This window comes from Betta splendens, chromosome 4, assembly GCF_900634795.4.
Source record: "Betta splendens chromosome 4, fBetSpl5.4, whole genome shotgun sequence".
Lineage (NCBI taxonomy): Eukaryota > Metazoa > Chordata > Actinopteri > Anabantiformes > Osphronemidae > Betta > Betta splendens.
Genome location: NC_040884.2, coordinates 22,349,650 through 22,366,026, shown reverse-complemented (window position 1 = coordinate 22,366,026; position 16,377 = coordinate 22,349,650). Strand labels below are relative to the sequence as shown.

At 44.3% G+C, this 16,377-nt stretch overlaps 2 protein-coding genes across 8 annotated transcripts in view; one reads left to right on the top strand and one right to left on the bottom strand.

Annotated features, from left to right (window-relative positions):
- Positions 1 to 16,377, bottom strand: part of LOC114853318 (cadherin-20-like) — a 44,906-nt gene that overhangs the window by 17,708 nt on the left and 10,821 nt on the right. The window lies entirely within an intron of this gene.
- The window catches only part of mc4r (melanocortin 4 receptor), an 83,394-nt gene continuing 73,786 nt past the window's right edge, over positions 6,770 to 16,377 (top strand). For all 7 annotated transcript variants that reach the window (XM_055508039.1, XM_041070305.2, XM_055508038.1 and 4 more), the window contains exons 1-2: positions 6,770 to 7,040; positions 7,409 to 7,484. The gene's annotated coding sequence lies outside the window, so the exon portion shown is untranslated. The remainder of the gene's footprint in view (positions 7,041 to 7,408; positions 7,485 to 16,377) is intronic.

Sequence of the window (16,377 nt, the reverse complement as noted above, 5' to 3'; positions counted from 1 at the left end):
ATTCTCTCTACCTGTCGAGGCAGATGGCCGCCCACCCTGAGCCTGGCTCTGCTCTCCATTAAGGTGGATTTGATGGCTTTGCTATATTTTTTCCATATAGTTGTAGCGTTATAGTCGCTAAGACCTTTAAATGACTAAAGCAAGCTGGAGACAACACGCTGCACACTGGCAGCGCACTGTATGATCCACATCAACACAAAGGCTCCTTTGTTTTTCAGTTAAGCCGACAACTAGCAATTATAATTTTCAGCAATCAATAAAATATGAGAGAAGATTTAAAAGTGCCTGTGACCAGCTGCACAGTAATGTCCTCAGATGGATTATTTTGTCTAAACAATATTCACATGACAGGGGTTCAAAGCTGAGGTGAAAGCGGCAAATGGACGACAGAATGTTGTTGTTGTTGTTGTCATTGTTGTTGTATGTGTCAAAACCGTCAGATCAGCTGTAATTTGAGTTATTTGCTCACATCGAAACCAGGCGTCAGTGTTTGTTCTCCAGATGTGTTGTCCAGATGTGTTTCCAAATATTCCAGCAGCTGTAACTAACACAACACTTCCGAGTCCAATCCATCAGAACCCGTGAGCTCACACAACGTTACAACCTCAGCAGCTCCAAAGTCCAGCAAAGCCTGAGAACAGCGGGGTTCTAGGCAACGCTTCAAAGCTCCGTGATGACATTAGGCAGAATTTCTGTCAAGATTAAAGAGTAAATACGACAGTAGGAGGTCATTAAAATTAGGGGAACATTGAGCTGCATCGGGCCCATGGAGGTAATGCGCTCGCTGCCTCACTTAAAAAGTAACAGAACAACCTAAACAAGAGTGAAGCGGCCGCGTGCAGCGTATCGCTGCCACCACAGCCACCACTAGGGGAAAGCATGAAAGAGGGTTAGGTTTCAGAAGACGGAGATGAGAGAGCGCCAGAGAGAGGGAGCAAAGCCTCCATGTCATCTAAGATAAGAGGAGCAGCGCTCTTCGCTTCTGCTCAAGATTAAAAATGGCATGGAGCAGAACAAGCCGAGTACAAAGAGCTCCTCTGTGTCTTTGGGGCGCGCAGTCAAGGCTTTTCATGTCTGATTTTGGCTACAGGTCGAAACAAAGGGAAATTAGACGGGGAAGTCGTTGAATCTTTGTCGAGGTAGATGCACGTGTAAAAGGAGCCCGTAACCTTTACAGTAATTGGTGGAGCAAACAAAACGAAGACGTTGGGCCTTAATTGTGAGACATGAGACCTGGCACGGGGTCGACGGGGTGAACCGTGACATTAGCCGCCGCCCGGCGCCGCCCCACTTCCTGCTCGGCGTGCGCCTTTGTCCGAGACAAGCTGTGTCTTTCAAGATCCCATTTTCCTAGTGACCTTTTCACCGCCTCCGCCTCTCAAGTCTGAGCTGCGCCACCTCTGCAGGGTATTGACTTTCACTCCGGCGCGTTAAACTTTGCCATCCGCGCAGCTCCTTGCCAATGCTCCGCTGTGACAAGGGGGAGGCATTCTGCTCGGGATAAAAGGCTCCCCGGGCTGTTTGATGCCGTATTCCAGCAGGGATAGGCAGGGACTTGGCCTTGATGAGCTGACAGGAGCCGAGCAGACGTGGGGCCTTGGAGCAGCAGGAGCGCAAACCCGAGGAGCAGCCTGCCCTGCTCTGATATTTACCCCTCCTGTACCTGTCAGAGCCCATCACTTCCCCCCTGCTCCGTCCCCGCGACCCCTCCTGAGCTGCTCCGTAGGTTGTGACCAATGCGAGCAACAGGAACGCACGCGACTAAATTATGAATGTTATCCATCTGCAAAGTTACCCCTGCTTAATTATTTACACGTAGCCAGAAAAAAATGGATGAAGAAAGAAGAGAGGGAAACTTGTTTTTCCAAATGCGAGGTAACAGCATTCCGGAGGATTTTCTACACGCAGTGGGAGCATTCGGGAAGTTTTCTGTAAACTCAAGCATAAAAACTGTTTTTTCCTCCCAACCTAATTAACCTAAAATAAACTGATGGGTGTTTGAAAAGGCCTCATGCCCCAGTAGCAACTGCACGCGTCTCGTATCAGCAGGTCTGACTCAGTCTAATTCCCTGCCCCCACCTCCCACAGTCAATAGAATACCAATTAGGGGCGCGCGCTCCGTCACACGCTTGGTATGCACAGGCAGCCGCGCCGGAGCAGAAACAAACACGCGGGATAAATGTCTCCTTTGTTGGTTTGTGTGTGTTTGTAGTTCCATGCTGATCCAGTGATCAGAGGAAGAAATAGTCCAGCGGGGGTTTAAACAATACCATCCGCCACTCGTCTTCCACCTCCAAACAAACCTGGCTTATCACAGTGGAAAAGCAGCGGCTCCTTTCAAAGCTACAGTACGTGTGTGAAAAGTTTCCCTTTTTTTTTCCAGCGACGCAAACGTGATGCGTCTGAGCAGAGGAGAGGGCAGAACTTCCAGGGGGAGGAACGAGGCTGATGTTGCGTTAACCTAACGCACTCAGCTCAGCTACTCGTTAACTGCTGGTGCAAGAAAAAAATCAATTAGGACGGTGGTGAAGTCCTCCCCTCACCTGCAAGTCTGTAACATCAAGCTTGGTCAAACTGTTTGGGAAAATAAATGTTTCCCTGTCACCTGGCAACTAGAAGCTTCAAAGGGTCCGTTGATCTCAGCAGGTCTCGCATCTACAAAACATTCGCCTCGCCATCGTTTTTAATCTAATAAACATCCCAACTGAGGTCGGAGAAGTCACGGCCCATAGACTGTGAAGCCTTCAGCTGAAACGAGGACTCTGGTCCCGCGTTGGGGAAAAGCAGGAGCACAGGTGCAGCTTAGAGGAAGGACAAAGACCCCAGTATTAGCATAAAACACGCTGTATTAGCAGGAGAGCATGGAGGAGGCTCATACCTGCATAATAACATTAGCGTCGCTCATCATGAACTAAATCTGCTTCAGATCAGAGACGTGCGTTGGAAGAAGGGCTTTGCACAAACTGCCAACTAAGGCCTCGCGTTTAGCTCAGCAGAGGTTTAGCCAATAAAGATGTGACGTCAGGCTCCTGATAAAGGCAATAAATACATTTATTTTCTTACTCCAGTGCGGCTTAATGCAGTTTATGGGCTGTGTAATGTTGAGGTTAACATAGAAAGATCTGCTTAAGAACCAGCTTGATTGTTTTTACTCATATTAACGCTGTAAAACGGCACCAAGGCATAAAAATTAGCTTTAAACCAATTTCCTTGAACACATTACACCAGTGAATTTAGCAGCTTTTCAATTAGTCAATTTTAATTCCCACTGTGTTGAAAATAGCACAAGGTTATTAAACTATAAACTCTTAATCGTGTATCTTATTAAACCACGAGCTGACTGCACAGTGTGTAACGTTGAAGGAACAGCCTTTAATTCAGCGTAAAGCTGGCGCCCGGTAGCTGAATTCAGAAGGTGTTGGTGGTGAAATCATTGCTCTGTGTGAGCGCGAGCTGCAGAATCCAGACACATCGCCATCACTTATTTCCCCTCCGTGTGCTGGACAGACAGCCACATTACGCAAAGGAGAATTTTAATACCTCATTTATGAAGCTGACAAAAACTATCCCAAGAATGTGGAAACATTTGGTCCTGATGAAAGCGGAGGAAAACGGGCCGGCGCTCCCAAAGTCGGAATTAATTGCCATCACGGCTGCGAATGTTTCTGAAGATGTGACACTTCTGGGGCTGATCTGGGCATTATCAGCGTGGAAATTAAACCAGATTTCACCCCCCCAGCACCAAATAGGATAATGTGGCACATCCACATTCACCAAGTGACAGATGAGACGCAGTCGCCAGGACCTCAACAGAAGCCGACGTACAGTATTTGGAGCAAAGTGTCAAATGGTTTTAAAGTGACCTTCTCCTCGTTCAGTAAAAATGAAACCAATACACTCAATAGTTTTAACTTGTTTTGGTGGTGTCTTACAGTACCTCCTCTAGCACTGGAAACCTGCAAATAGCTTAATTCGTGTTTACATAAAAATGTGATGCACCTTCCAACTAAATGACCCCCTGTCACAGCCCTGCAGCCTCTGCTGCAAAGGGAATCCTGGAAGATGAGAAAAACAAATCAGCTAAAACTCAAAACGTCTGATTCTAGGTTTCACCCCAACCGAGGTTTCATTAATCAATTAGATGGTTTCTGCTTTTGTCTACTCAATGGTCCAATTCCCTCTAAAGTCACTATAGTTCCATCAGCAGCAGTGCTGCCACAGCGTCCTTGAGCAAGAAGCCGAATCCCAACCTGCTCATTCATGAAATATACAGGAAATGACTGGCAGCTCGGAAGGATTTCATTATCTCCGTCTCTGGCATTATGAAGCTTGAAACAAAAGAACAATGGAGGGGCTGGAGTGCCGCGTCCCCTCCCCGAGGGGCACCCGGGTTTTCAGCCCAACGGATACGAGGACAACTGAACCCTGTGTACGGAGCACGGCAGAATAAGTTCGGTGGCATAATGCAAGGTGACGCGCCGGCAGAGATGAGACGCGGAACAATTGACAGAGCTCTTGTTACATCTTTAATTACAGGCCTTGTGTTTGCCTTGTTCAAACGAGGGGCCGTGGGGAGAGCAGCACTCTGTCTGATCTGCTCTCGTGTCTCTGAAATGAATAGTCTGGCCTCCATCTCCCCAGGACTGATCCTCCGCTGACAATGCGGCGGAGGGAAGGCCTCGAGCGCGCGATGAGAGAGCGTCCGGCGCTGCTCCGGCGCCTTTCACATGAAACACATGTGCCGTCCCGTCACGCAGCGCAGGCAGCGAGGACAAAGTGTGTCGTGTACCTGGGAAGAGACGCTGTGCTGTTGAACATGCCCCCCCCCCCCCCCCCCCCCCCCGCTCTGCTTCAGATGAGCCTGGCAGGCGCAGGTACAGGCTGAGCGCCGCCGCCGCCAGTCAGATCAACGGCTGTGTCAAAGGAGATGATCCACAGCTAATATCCAGTTGTCTGACCCTGTTACCCTCAGCGGCAGGCCCAGGCTGCTGCCTCCCAGGAGAGCGTCTCCCGTCTTCAAAAGAAATCTGCTGTGGCTTTAAGCTGCGCCGCGTCACGCTGCATGTGGCTGCATGTTCGCGTTGACGTGACAGCCAGAACCCGAGATCGCGGGTTTGATCTGTGAACGGAGTCACGGCACATTAATGAGATAATGCGGCCCCCGCTACAACATCAGGCTCCTTTTACAGGCTGCTGTTTTTAATAGCTGCTCTAGATGATAAGTATGCACTGCAAAATGTCAATTTAACATGAAGATTTAATAAGGGCTTTGTGCAGTTTGACAATTATTGAAGTCTACTTGAGGATTTTCTTTATATATTCGTGTTTGCACATGATTTGAACAAACCGCCTCAAACATCAACTGAGCAACAACTCATCTTTTCAGCTGGATTAATTATTTTGAGTCACTTGGAGCCGAGGCAACAGGTGATCAAAACAAAGTGTCCTGGCAAACAACTAACACATGCACAGGTATCCTGTGCACCTGTGCTAGCGTGCGGCTGGGATTCCTCTCCTTGCTTTGCATCGGGTCATTGTCACCCTGTCTCCTCTCCCAGCTGCTGGATCTCATTACACCGAGCCACACGGAAGCCAGCTCCACACAAAGAGGCATTGTCAGAAGACCTATCCTCCGTCCCTGTCAAGCTCTCATCCGGCCTGATGGAGCACAAGGTGTCTGTGTCGGGATCTTGTTACAAGAGTTATGATCTATTCATAACAGCCGGTGCTGTGATGTGCTTCACAGGTAGATTTTCTGCTGGTGCCGACAGATAAGTGGGTTTGTGCCTTTGAGCAGAGGTAGCCACATAGAGTCAGAGACATGCTCAAGTGCAGAGTTAGATAATGTGATAAGGGTGGAAAGGGTTGTAATGGATTACTACTACTGCTCCTATGGCGGCTTGGACTTATATGCACTACTCAGCTTGCTTGGGTACAGCTTCCTGGAACCTGAAGCCTGTTGCTTTTCTTTACATATTTCATGATGTAACTATGACTGCGCTGTTATCTGGCTTGTTGTGTTCTTTCTTCTCTAGATATGTATGGATATAAAAACCACATGTGGATGAGTTAGGAGGAAAGCAACGTCTGGTGACATGATGCAAGTCTGGCCACTTTGAATTATGTATTAACCTCCATTTCTAATGCACTGTGTGTTCTGACACCTGCTGATCATTGCCAGCAGGCCCCCGTCCACCGCCGCGTGCTGCACACACTCGCAATTACCACGAATTACATCAATATTTTTGCATATTTTGGAAAAGCTAGTGAAAAATACATCTAATAAACAACATTAGCAAACATAAATTTGTGAGCCATCCATTATCCTCCTTTTAGCAGAGTGTCTGAATTACTAGTTCTTTATACTGGACATGTTATTACCAGAAGCATCAGATAGTAGGACAGATTTTACATTTTTTATTACCAGCACGTCCGAGTAAAAGTATTAGCAGTCCTACGGTCTGTGCTTCCCTGGGTGTTTCCATTTTTTACAGAGCGCCTGGAGCCAGATGTGCACGTGGGGTTGGGAGCAAAGGTCAAAGTGGACACAGCTGGTTGTGGGACAGGAGGAAGCGAGGCAAGCAGAGGCACAACAGCTTAAAATATAGATGTTTGATCAAATATTTATAAGATCGGATATGTTTCAGAAGGATGCTTCATGTGATGGGATGACGTGTAGCTAACTGCACCAATAAAGTTAGCTAACGTTAACAAGCTAGTGTTAATGCTAAAGTTAACAACACAAATCTTACCACACAAAGGTTGTAATAAATCTGTTTATTAACAGCATTAAACGCGACATTGCAGTACTTTAAATACACGTACTGTACACCGACGTGGGTTCAGCATAACGGTAACTATAGCGGAGGGCCGAGGGTGTTAGCTAGGGCGGTTAGCTAGCCGAGTTAGCTATGCTCGGCTAAGCTATATTAGCCGTGAAACGCTCAGATATCGCTGTTTACGTACGTTAAGACGTCATCCGTGCATCTGTTTAGGGCGGAGGACGGTGCTGCCTGCGAGCACGGAGCTGTTCTCTGCTGGTGAGTTGCTGCAGCATGTACCGAACCAGAATAAGGTCCAAGTCTGTCAGCTGTGCTTTTGTGGCGTTGTGGATGCTCGTTTTAGATGCAGCGTATAGCGTGTTGGCTCTTCGGGATTTAAAAAAAGGAAGTTTAGGTCAAACCTAACCGCCAGCGTAAAATACTTTCGTGATCTTAGGTTGTAAATATCACCACTTACTAGTGCTGATGTTTTTACTCTTAAAGCCACTGAAATTGCAGGAGTTAATGGAGCCACCTGGCAGAGGCCTGTCGTTCTGTATAGGCACACTGGAATATGTACGTTTTATTCTGCTTACAGCCCTTGTGACTTTATACCGTTAAATATAAACCTTGTCTCCTGCATGCAGGGTTTTGTTTACACCAGGTTTATGTGAGCTGACCACACCTGAAAGATCCGTGCTGCAGACGACCCTTCTATAGGAGGTAGAACAGTGTTTTTTCCCAATCTCTGCTCTGTTAAGCTGGGTGAGCGACTCTGTTGCTGGGGGTGGAGGGAGCTTCTGTCTGTGTCAGCCCTGTAGTGGTGGACTCCACAGGAGGCTGCATCAGATGAATAAGGCAGCACAACGCAGCAAATGAGCACTTGTTATGTTTTGGGCATTTCTTCTAGCTTTGTAGCTTTTGATGTCATATAAGATATTCACTGGTCTCTTTATCCCTCCAATATCAAGGCTTCAAAGCAGTATTACAGTAAATGGTATTTGTGTTCAATGTAGTTTATACTAGTTCATATTTCTCAATCTGTAGGAAGAAAGATGTTGACAAGGTTTTAGTGAGAGCTAATATGTGCGTTGGAAAGAAAAAAGCCAGCTGGGAGATTTGAGTTATTAATACTTGAAAGAAAAAACATGAGAAGAATCAAATTAAATGGGTTTTACTTTTCTCATGGTGATTCATGTGCACACCAGTTATTTTTTAGAAAGGTGTTGCCAGTCTGCCTAGAAGGATGCTGATATCTGCCCATCTTGTTAATTCTCAGTATGAAGCTGCGGATAAACAATAACCACTGAGCTCTGTTTGAGCGAGACTCTTCATTCTTCCTGTTGTTGTTGCTCAGTGATCAGCAGGAGAGGACTGTTTGTTGTGGCCAGATTTCAGGTACAAATGTAGCTGCGGTAAAAAGGATTGTGGGCTGCAACAGTAGAAGGTTAAGAAACAGCCCAGGGACTTTGTTGAATGATAAACTCCCAGATGCTTAATCCACTGAGAATGAATGGGATGTGTAAAGACTTAATTCAAAGAAACATATCTAGCTGATGATTCATAGAAGAAGAAAACATTGACAGTAAGCAGTCATCTTATAACATATTAATATAATGAACATAACAATAAATCCCAACGATGCCACAGAGGTCTGGGCGTTTACATGAGCTGTGTCCAACAACCAGGAAAATATGTATTGGGCCAGTGAAAATAAGCAGTGCCAGTAACAATAGCTGGTTTTGAACTCTAGCTGAAGGTGATTGGATATTTTCTAATTCGTTGACTTTCGTATAATCTAATGCCTGCTCTGAGAGTAATAAGCAATTTCCGCGTGTTTATCCCCACAACTCAGAGAACTAATCTGCACTCAACAGCCAGGGCCAAAAATAATGAAATTAATTGTGAGCATTAAGGCTATTCAACTGCCAGAGAAAGGTAGAAATGTAATTATCCACATTGAGACAGAAACCTCTCTGTTTCCCTTCACACTCTGCCTCATTGTGTGTCTGTCTAACTATTATGCTGCTTTTCTCTGCTGCTCTTTAGTTTTTTTCCTAATGGGCAGCATCACCCACTGGTGCAGATAAAAGGAACAAGAATTGTATTTTAGCACTTGGGCAGCATCCACATTGTATTTTTAATTGTTTCTGAAAATGTTCCAGTGTCTTTTTGCAGGAAGTCCAGTTGTTGTAGTTCTCATGACAGGCAGCATGGCTTTTTAACAAATACAACTGTGATTGTATTAATTGTGACATCACCCCACTGGGAGATGATTCAGTGGTGACTGAAGAATTGCTTATAATGGACATGCATCCCAGCCAGCAGGTGAGCCTGTGTGGCTCTGTTGCTGTAGTATTTCATAGGGTTGAGACTTGATCTATTAAAACTACATATCATATCACCTGATTTCACCTTATTCTTGTTGACCACTTGTTGTCAATGTGTATCTTTAATGTAAGATCTTCATTCATTTTAACTAAGACATTAAACAGAAAATTAATCTACTGATGCAGCATTTTAATTACTTTTGACATTAAATCAATTTGTACAGCATACAATTATATTTTTATCTAACTGCTCTGTTTTTGGTTTTTCTATCAAAGCAACAGCAGAGTGAGTCATCATCTTTGAAGAGCATCAAACCATAAATCTTAAATGAAAAGTTAAGTGTTTGCATGGCTTTGAGTGTCTTACAAGCTGCTGACAGTTTCTCATTCAGTTAGTCTGTTTAGAACTGGATTAACAGTGATAACTAACTTACTGATACTGGGAACTGTGAGCTGGAACAGGATTTATGTGACGCATGGGGATAGATACTGAACTCTGTGCATCATTTTAATTCAAATTCCAAGAGGCTAAAAGCTGCACAGAGGAGCATGTTTTTTCTGTGGTTTAATTGTTTGCAAGCTTACATTACTTGGAGCAATTTGATGCAAGGTTAAATATGTAATATGGTTTAGAATCGGTTAAAACCACATGGACCAGAATTCATTCTAATACAACACTGTGACTAAAGGCTGAAGTTACTGACTTTGATGTTTGTCGTTACTTTTTCTGTCTTGTTAAGAGGTTGCCGTTGTTGTTTCCATCCCTGACTCTCTTAACGATCACATCCCCACTACGGTCAGGTAACAACGGAGAGGACAAACCTTCTCCTGTATTACCTACCAGTCCCTGGAGCACAGAGCTTGGTTGTCATGGGAGACGGGATGTAGTGGCCTTGTGTTACAGTGGGCACTACTTGTACTGAAATTTGACTCAGTCTTCTACTGCTATTGTTCTCTCTCCTCACACCTTGCTGTAGTGGGAGACAGGCTCCCCAGGGATCTGGAATCTACTTTCACCAGTGTGCCAGTTCTCAGGGATATACTCACGGAGCACCTTCCCACTCAGATTTCCTGCTACGCTGTACCCAGTAACGTACATTCTGGCTTGTCTGATCGCTGCATGTGCCCCTGCAGGCTACTGTGAACTTCTCATGCAACCAACAAATGTTTCTGGCGCGTACTTCACTCCTCCAGCTTAAAAACAAAAGAGTCTGAGTAAATGTGGAGGACTACTTGACCTTGACCGACAGCAGCTGTGCTGGATGTGGTGTTAATGGTCTCTCAGACAGTGTGAGGGCAGTGAGCGCTGCTAATGGTGCTCTCTCAATGGTTTACTTTGCATTGTGTGCACACAGACCAGTCCATACACTTGCTCACACCACAGGGTTTCATCTCTCACCCGTCAGCGTTTATCATTTTCTTGGTCCTACAGTTAATGACTGGAGGTACAGTAGACGTGTGAGGAGGGTCTTGTGCAGTGTATTAATAAGGATGTCTTTATATCCGTGTTCATGGTAATAGTGGGTGTTTGTTAAATGGTATGGGCCACATTGTGGCCGCACATAATTAAATGCAAGCGTGTTGTTAAGTATTAGATAAATAGAGATAAAGAGCAGTCGTCTTTTGAGCAAACCATGAATGCAGTCGTCCATTAACGTGCGTGTGTGAGTGCAGCCCTACAGGAAGAAAAAGCTCACGGTTGTTGTTTTTGTTGCTTTTCTCTGAGGACAGAGGGAGGGAGAGAGAGAGAGAGCGAGTGGGTGATTGAATTAATTATGTTTTATCACCTTTTAGCTGATTGAAGTCTACTTTACTCCCTTTAGACAGCTTGTGTTTGTGTCTTCGTCTGTGCCAAATGGATTGGGCCTGTCACCCAGTGCAGGCACTGCCATCCCTGTTGTCAGAGACTTGGACTTTCAGATCTGTGTGCTGAGGCTGTGTTGTCACTTTGGGTCTCTGCTGCTTTTGTGCTTGTCTCTCCTTTCTTTCAGTAATTCATCTTCCATCAAAAAAAGAGACCTGAGTCCTGAGCCTGCTGTTTATTACACCGAGGCTGATTTGTGGGAATCATTGTATACCTGTCAACTAAAAAAAGCTTGGTGAGCCTCTGTTGTATAACCTAAATAAAATAGGACTAGGTTGGAACTTAAAATAGTATATGTACAGTACAGTTCTAATCTTCAAAGACTCTGGCAGATGTAGGCTTGTTTGAACACACAGATGAGAACAGTCAGTTTGAGTTGTAGATGGTGAACTGTCATCTTAACCTTGGAAAGGGCAGAGTTTTGCTCTTTAAAGTCTTTCAAAGCTACTGTAGCAAGTGGACCTTGAGTGAGTCGTCCATCTACCCAAGGCTCATTGTCCTCTAGCCAACAGTCACGTTACCTGAACAATAACTACTGTTTCTGTTGTTGTTGGGCTTTGTGGACATGTCCAAGGCCTTTTTTTTGTTCAACAACGTGTTTAACAGCTTTCTTTTCTGCTTACAGTACAAATGTTCTAAACCCCTCTCTCTGGTAAGGTTCACATCAAGTGAAGTATTCCTCAGTTATCAAGCTAACTCTTAGTTTAAATTCGATTATGTTTTAAATGCTGTTCTGCTTTGCAGTAACACAAACCACTAATGTTCCAGATGTAATGGAGGGAGTCCAGCTTCATAAATTGTTAGTAGTGTGGTTAGACTGTCAACTTTTATTCAAGATTGCACAAGATTAGTTTCACATTAGGTTAAAACTATAAGGTTTCAAATTGGATTCCTACACAGAAATGGAGCTTGAAACGGTACGTGCCATTCCATTCATTTCAAGTGATGTCTCGCGTGTAAAAGGCATCAACAGCACCCACGATTTATTGTGTTTTATTTGATTTAGTTGAGTTAAGAGCTTCCAAATCAAGAAGTAGAAATACAGTAATTTCTAAAGTTTTATATTTCCCGATTAAGTTTAGGGTGAGCTTTTTCTGATTAAATATGGATAAAAACAAGATTAAAATTGGAATATTTTATTATGTTCAACCCAAGACTCCTTTTTTGTTTTGCTTCAGTACATTGTTCCACATTCATTAATGTGATGAGCAGCCATCAGACTCTCCCTGCATGTGTTCATTGTGGCTCTGTGGTAAACATGTCGAGACTTCCACACATCGATGCGATTGATCGGCTGATGGATCATGCCCAGGGATGAATTACACATCGCTCACAATTGCCAACAATTAACTAAACAGGCAGAGCATTGATCAATGTGTAGCTAAACAAAGGGACAGGGAGGATCCTGTTCTCCTAGGAGAGTCTGTAAAGGAAGCCTGGCATGTGGCTGAGAGTTAAAGATGTGATGGGAGGATAAAAAGTAAGTATGCGAGGCATTACTTGGATGTCGTTGGTTCAGTAGAAGGTGGAGGGGAGGGCAGGAAACCACCCTTCTAGCTGACAAATCCCTAACTGAGGATGACACATCCCAGGTCCCAAACAACAGAATTCCTCTGTGTCCTCGTCAGTTGTTCTGCATGCTGCTGTTTGACATATAGGTTCCTGGAAGACAGTGTTTACAAAAGCTGCTTGGAACAGATTTGTGCGCGCTGCTGCAGTCACACGCTGGGATATTTTGAATAGGACTTAGGATTTGCTTGTTTCATGTATCTCAAAGCACTTAGGCAAATACGCTCCCTAGCGATAGCCTACACTCTGTACTGTAAGCGTATGACCGTGTTCATGGTTCATACACTAACACATTACAAAGGTTCACTGTAGTTTTATAGATGCCCTAAATGTAAGAAATGTAAGTGGAGGTTATTTCTAAGTATCAATTTGACTTTGGGTACACGTGAGCCCTTAGATATATAAATATATATGTTGACAATAAAAAATGAAAAAATATTATTCATTTTAATTATTTTACTCATAAAACCATTGTAGATATTCCTGCCGTTTGTACTGAACCTTTCTCACTAAACTCTTCATACTAACAGTTGGGTAAAAGTCATCCTACCCCTCAGGATGTTCTTCACTTAGATGATGTGCTGCTGCCCACCTAGCCGCATCAGCGTGGCACTCATAATCACAGTAAAGCGAACCCTCCCAGGTATTATTATGACAATGACATTTGCCAAAAGAAGGGCAGGCAATCACAATGGATGTTTCCATTGCAGTAAAAATGATTTATAGCAGCTCTCATAGAAATGATGATCCGGAGAGGGCATGTTAGCAAAGGAGGGTAATGGCATCGCGTGCGCGCCTCCTGTCCATCCAATCCATCCATTGTGGAGCGCGGTGCAAGTCAGCCTTGACTGGCTCACAAACCCTGAGCCTTCTGGCCTTCACAAAGTCCATTTCTTTCTCAGATAAACACTGCTATAAATAAAAGAGTACCGAGCCAATCACCTCTTTGTTTAAAGAGGAGTGCTACCTTCCCACACGCGGGATCGTTTGTTTGATCAAATCTCCCTAGTTTGGTCTTGGGCCGGTGGTTTGCTGTTGGACCTGGCCTGCCTGACTGATTGTTGGAGCCTGCCGCTGGTATGTTTGTTGGGAAACAGAGCGCAGGCTGTGGGTGGCATTTGCCATTAGAGGATTTTCAGAGCTGTAGACCAGATGGCTGTCAACCTCGTGTTGATCTTGGAGCACGGTCTTGCCAAGGCTAGTTCTGTCACCGGGGAATAAGAAAAATCGAGATGTTAAATGCGCGCCCTTCCTCGAGCTACTGGCTTCACCGTAGCACAGAGGGGATTATGTTTGTATCTGGCTGGGCAGGAGGGGGTTAGTATATTCTAATGGTGCCCAGAGGGAATAGGTAGTGGCACAGAGCAGGGTTTGAACAAAATGACTGAAGGTCCAAAGGAGGCCTCCAAGGACTTTACTCTAAACAGTAAGAAATATTAGGTCACAGGTAGAAAAGTGTCTATACAGTCACGACCACATATAATGTAAAAACAGTGCTGTGGCTTAAACTCAGATTAAAATGAATTAAAAATCATCAACTTTAATCATAACACAATTATCTGACTGGAAAAGTCACTCAATAACTAATTGAATTAGCTCCACTCATTTTATAATGTTTTTTGGATGAGATTAAATAGATTTATGATGCTCATGACGTAGCTTAGCTCAGGAATCATTACCTGATATGGCCATTAATTAAAACGCCTGATTCTGTGGAACCTTTTATAGAAGTAGATTGTTTCTGACTACACGAGCAGCTCTGACTGTGGCAGAAGTTAAACTAACAGTTTGTAACAGCCTCCACGTCCTCTTCCTCCTTGGATTCTGTGCTGCTGTCCAATCATGATTGCTCTGTTACTCTCCATTTAGTCCTCTGTCCATCTTCTCCACTCACCCATATAATAACCACATTCTCCATGCTGAGAAGAACAGGACATCATCTTCCATCTTGAAACTCACTGTTTCACTTAGCTCTACATTAGACACGAGTACCCTTCTTTGCACTCTGGTTAGGTTCTTCGCTGTCATCCAGGCTGCACCAAAGACTTCTCATCACCCATTATGTGTAATTCCACATGCCATCTGCTACCAGTGACAGGGCCCATATGCAGCTGGAGCTCTAGGATCCCCTCTAATGTTAACCTGGTCCTCTTTACACAATGTATTTCCCATGCCTGAAAGGGTTGTTTGGCCCCTTGAATGCTGGTTCTGATATGTCGGGTAATTTGAGTTCTACTCAAATCTTCCATCTCCTGTCTCCTCTCATGTCTTATGCCAGTCGTTTGGTAGAGAAAAGGTGGTGGGAGAGAGTATTGAGTCTCGCTATGAATCAAAGACACAGCTATGAACCTGGTAGGTAACCACAGATGGTGTGACAATTGTTTAAAAGCAGAATCGGTGACAATTTACAATTACATGACCCAGCCCTGGATAAATGTCTGAAAGTGGATCAAAGAAACCTCCTTTTATGAAGTAAATGAGTGTAAAAAAGTAAGTTTTTGCCAGTGTGCTGTTCAAACGGCTGCATCAGTGTGCGAGTGTGTCCAGGTTTGACAGCAGCATATGCTCCCAGTCAGGTGGCGTAGTTTTCAGGACAGGCCTTGCATATTTCAGCAGGACAACGATGAGATTTGCAGATCTTTTTAAATTAGCTTTTGTATGAGTGCTGTACTGTGTGTGATTCCTCTAACCAACCTACAACTGGTCAGTAGCTCAGCGTTAGAGCAAAATTAGCATCATTTCCAGCCCAGAGTGCAAAGTCTAATTTAGCATTTCTTCAGTGCCTCAACTACCATCACCCACAACTCCCTTCGATCCAACAAGTGCACGCACATATACAACGCACACTGTTTGTCTTGTTGTTCTGCTCCAGGTAGAAAGAAGATGAAGAGGAGGTAGAGCAGATGTCAGAATTGATAGCAAGCTTATCTTAACGCCATTGATTTCCACACGCTTGTACTTTGGCCGGCACAGGTTGGTTTCCTCCTCAGATGCCACAGCGTTTGACAGAATAGCTGGGAAGCTTGTCAGAATGGATAAAAGTGATAAGCAGACACAAGAAGGTGTCCTCCCACACCTCTCCATTCCACTAACACAGCAGTTAACAGAGAGGGTGCTTACTTGGACTCGATATGATTGTATATGTGAAAAGAAAGGAAAGGAAGCAGACAGATTCAGGCCCACATGTAGTGTTGGCAATTATTTTCCCACTGCTCTAAAGCCTCCATTTATTATTGTTTTGTTAGCGTTTGACCTATCTGCTCATTTAAGACACTCTATCTAGGTACATGTACACCCACTGAAGCATGAACGTCCTCGGAGGCACACGAGGGGAAGAGGGCATACAAATGGGATGTGAGGAGGCATAATAGCATGACTATCACGGATTATAATTCTATTAAACCTTTTTAATTTTGTTATAAGCCTTTAAGGCAGCTCTCACTATTGAGATGCTGTTATTGGTGACGTCAGCAGTGCAACGTGCTGCTGCCACCAACACAAACAAAATAACCTCTGATAATGTTTTACAATGTCTTTGAAATTATAATAAGCCAAATATGTTTCACTTTGTTTAGCTTGTTTTGCTCATTATTTAACTTAAAGAACCTAAAACAGGCTGGGAATGAGTGAGGGTTCTTTGATTAAATCAATAATTAATAATGGGCCACTGATGAGGACACCTTCACAGGATTTAAAGATGTTTCAACTAATGCAAAAACTTGTCTTCAAAGCCTAATAAATGGAAAAGATAAGACTCGAGACATAACAGGCTGGTGCGTTTAGTATATGCTCTACATTTGTACTAATTCCACCAGTAATGAGCGGATTCAGCTTCATCAGCTTTGTATGATCT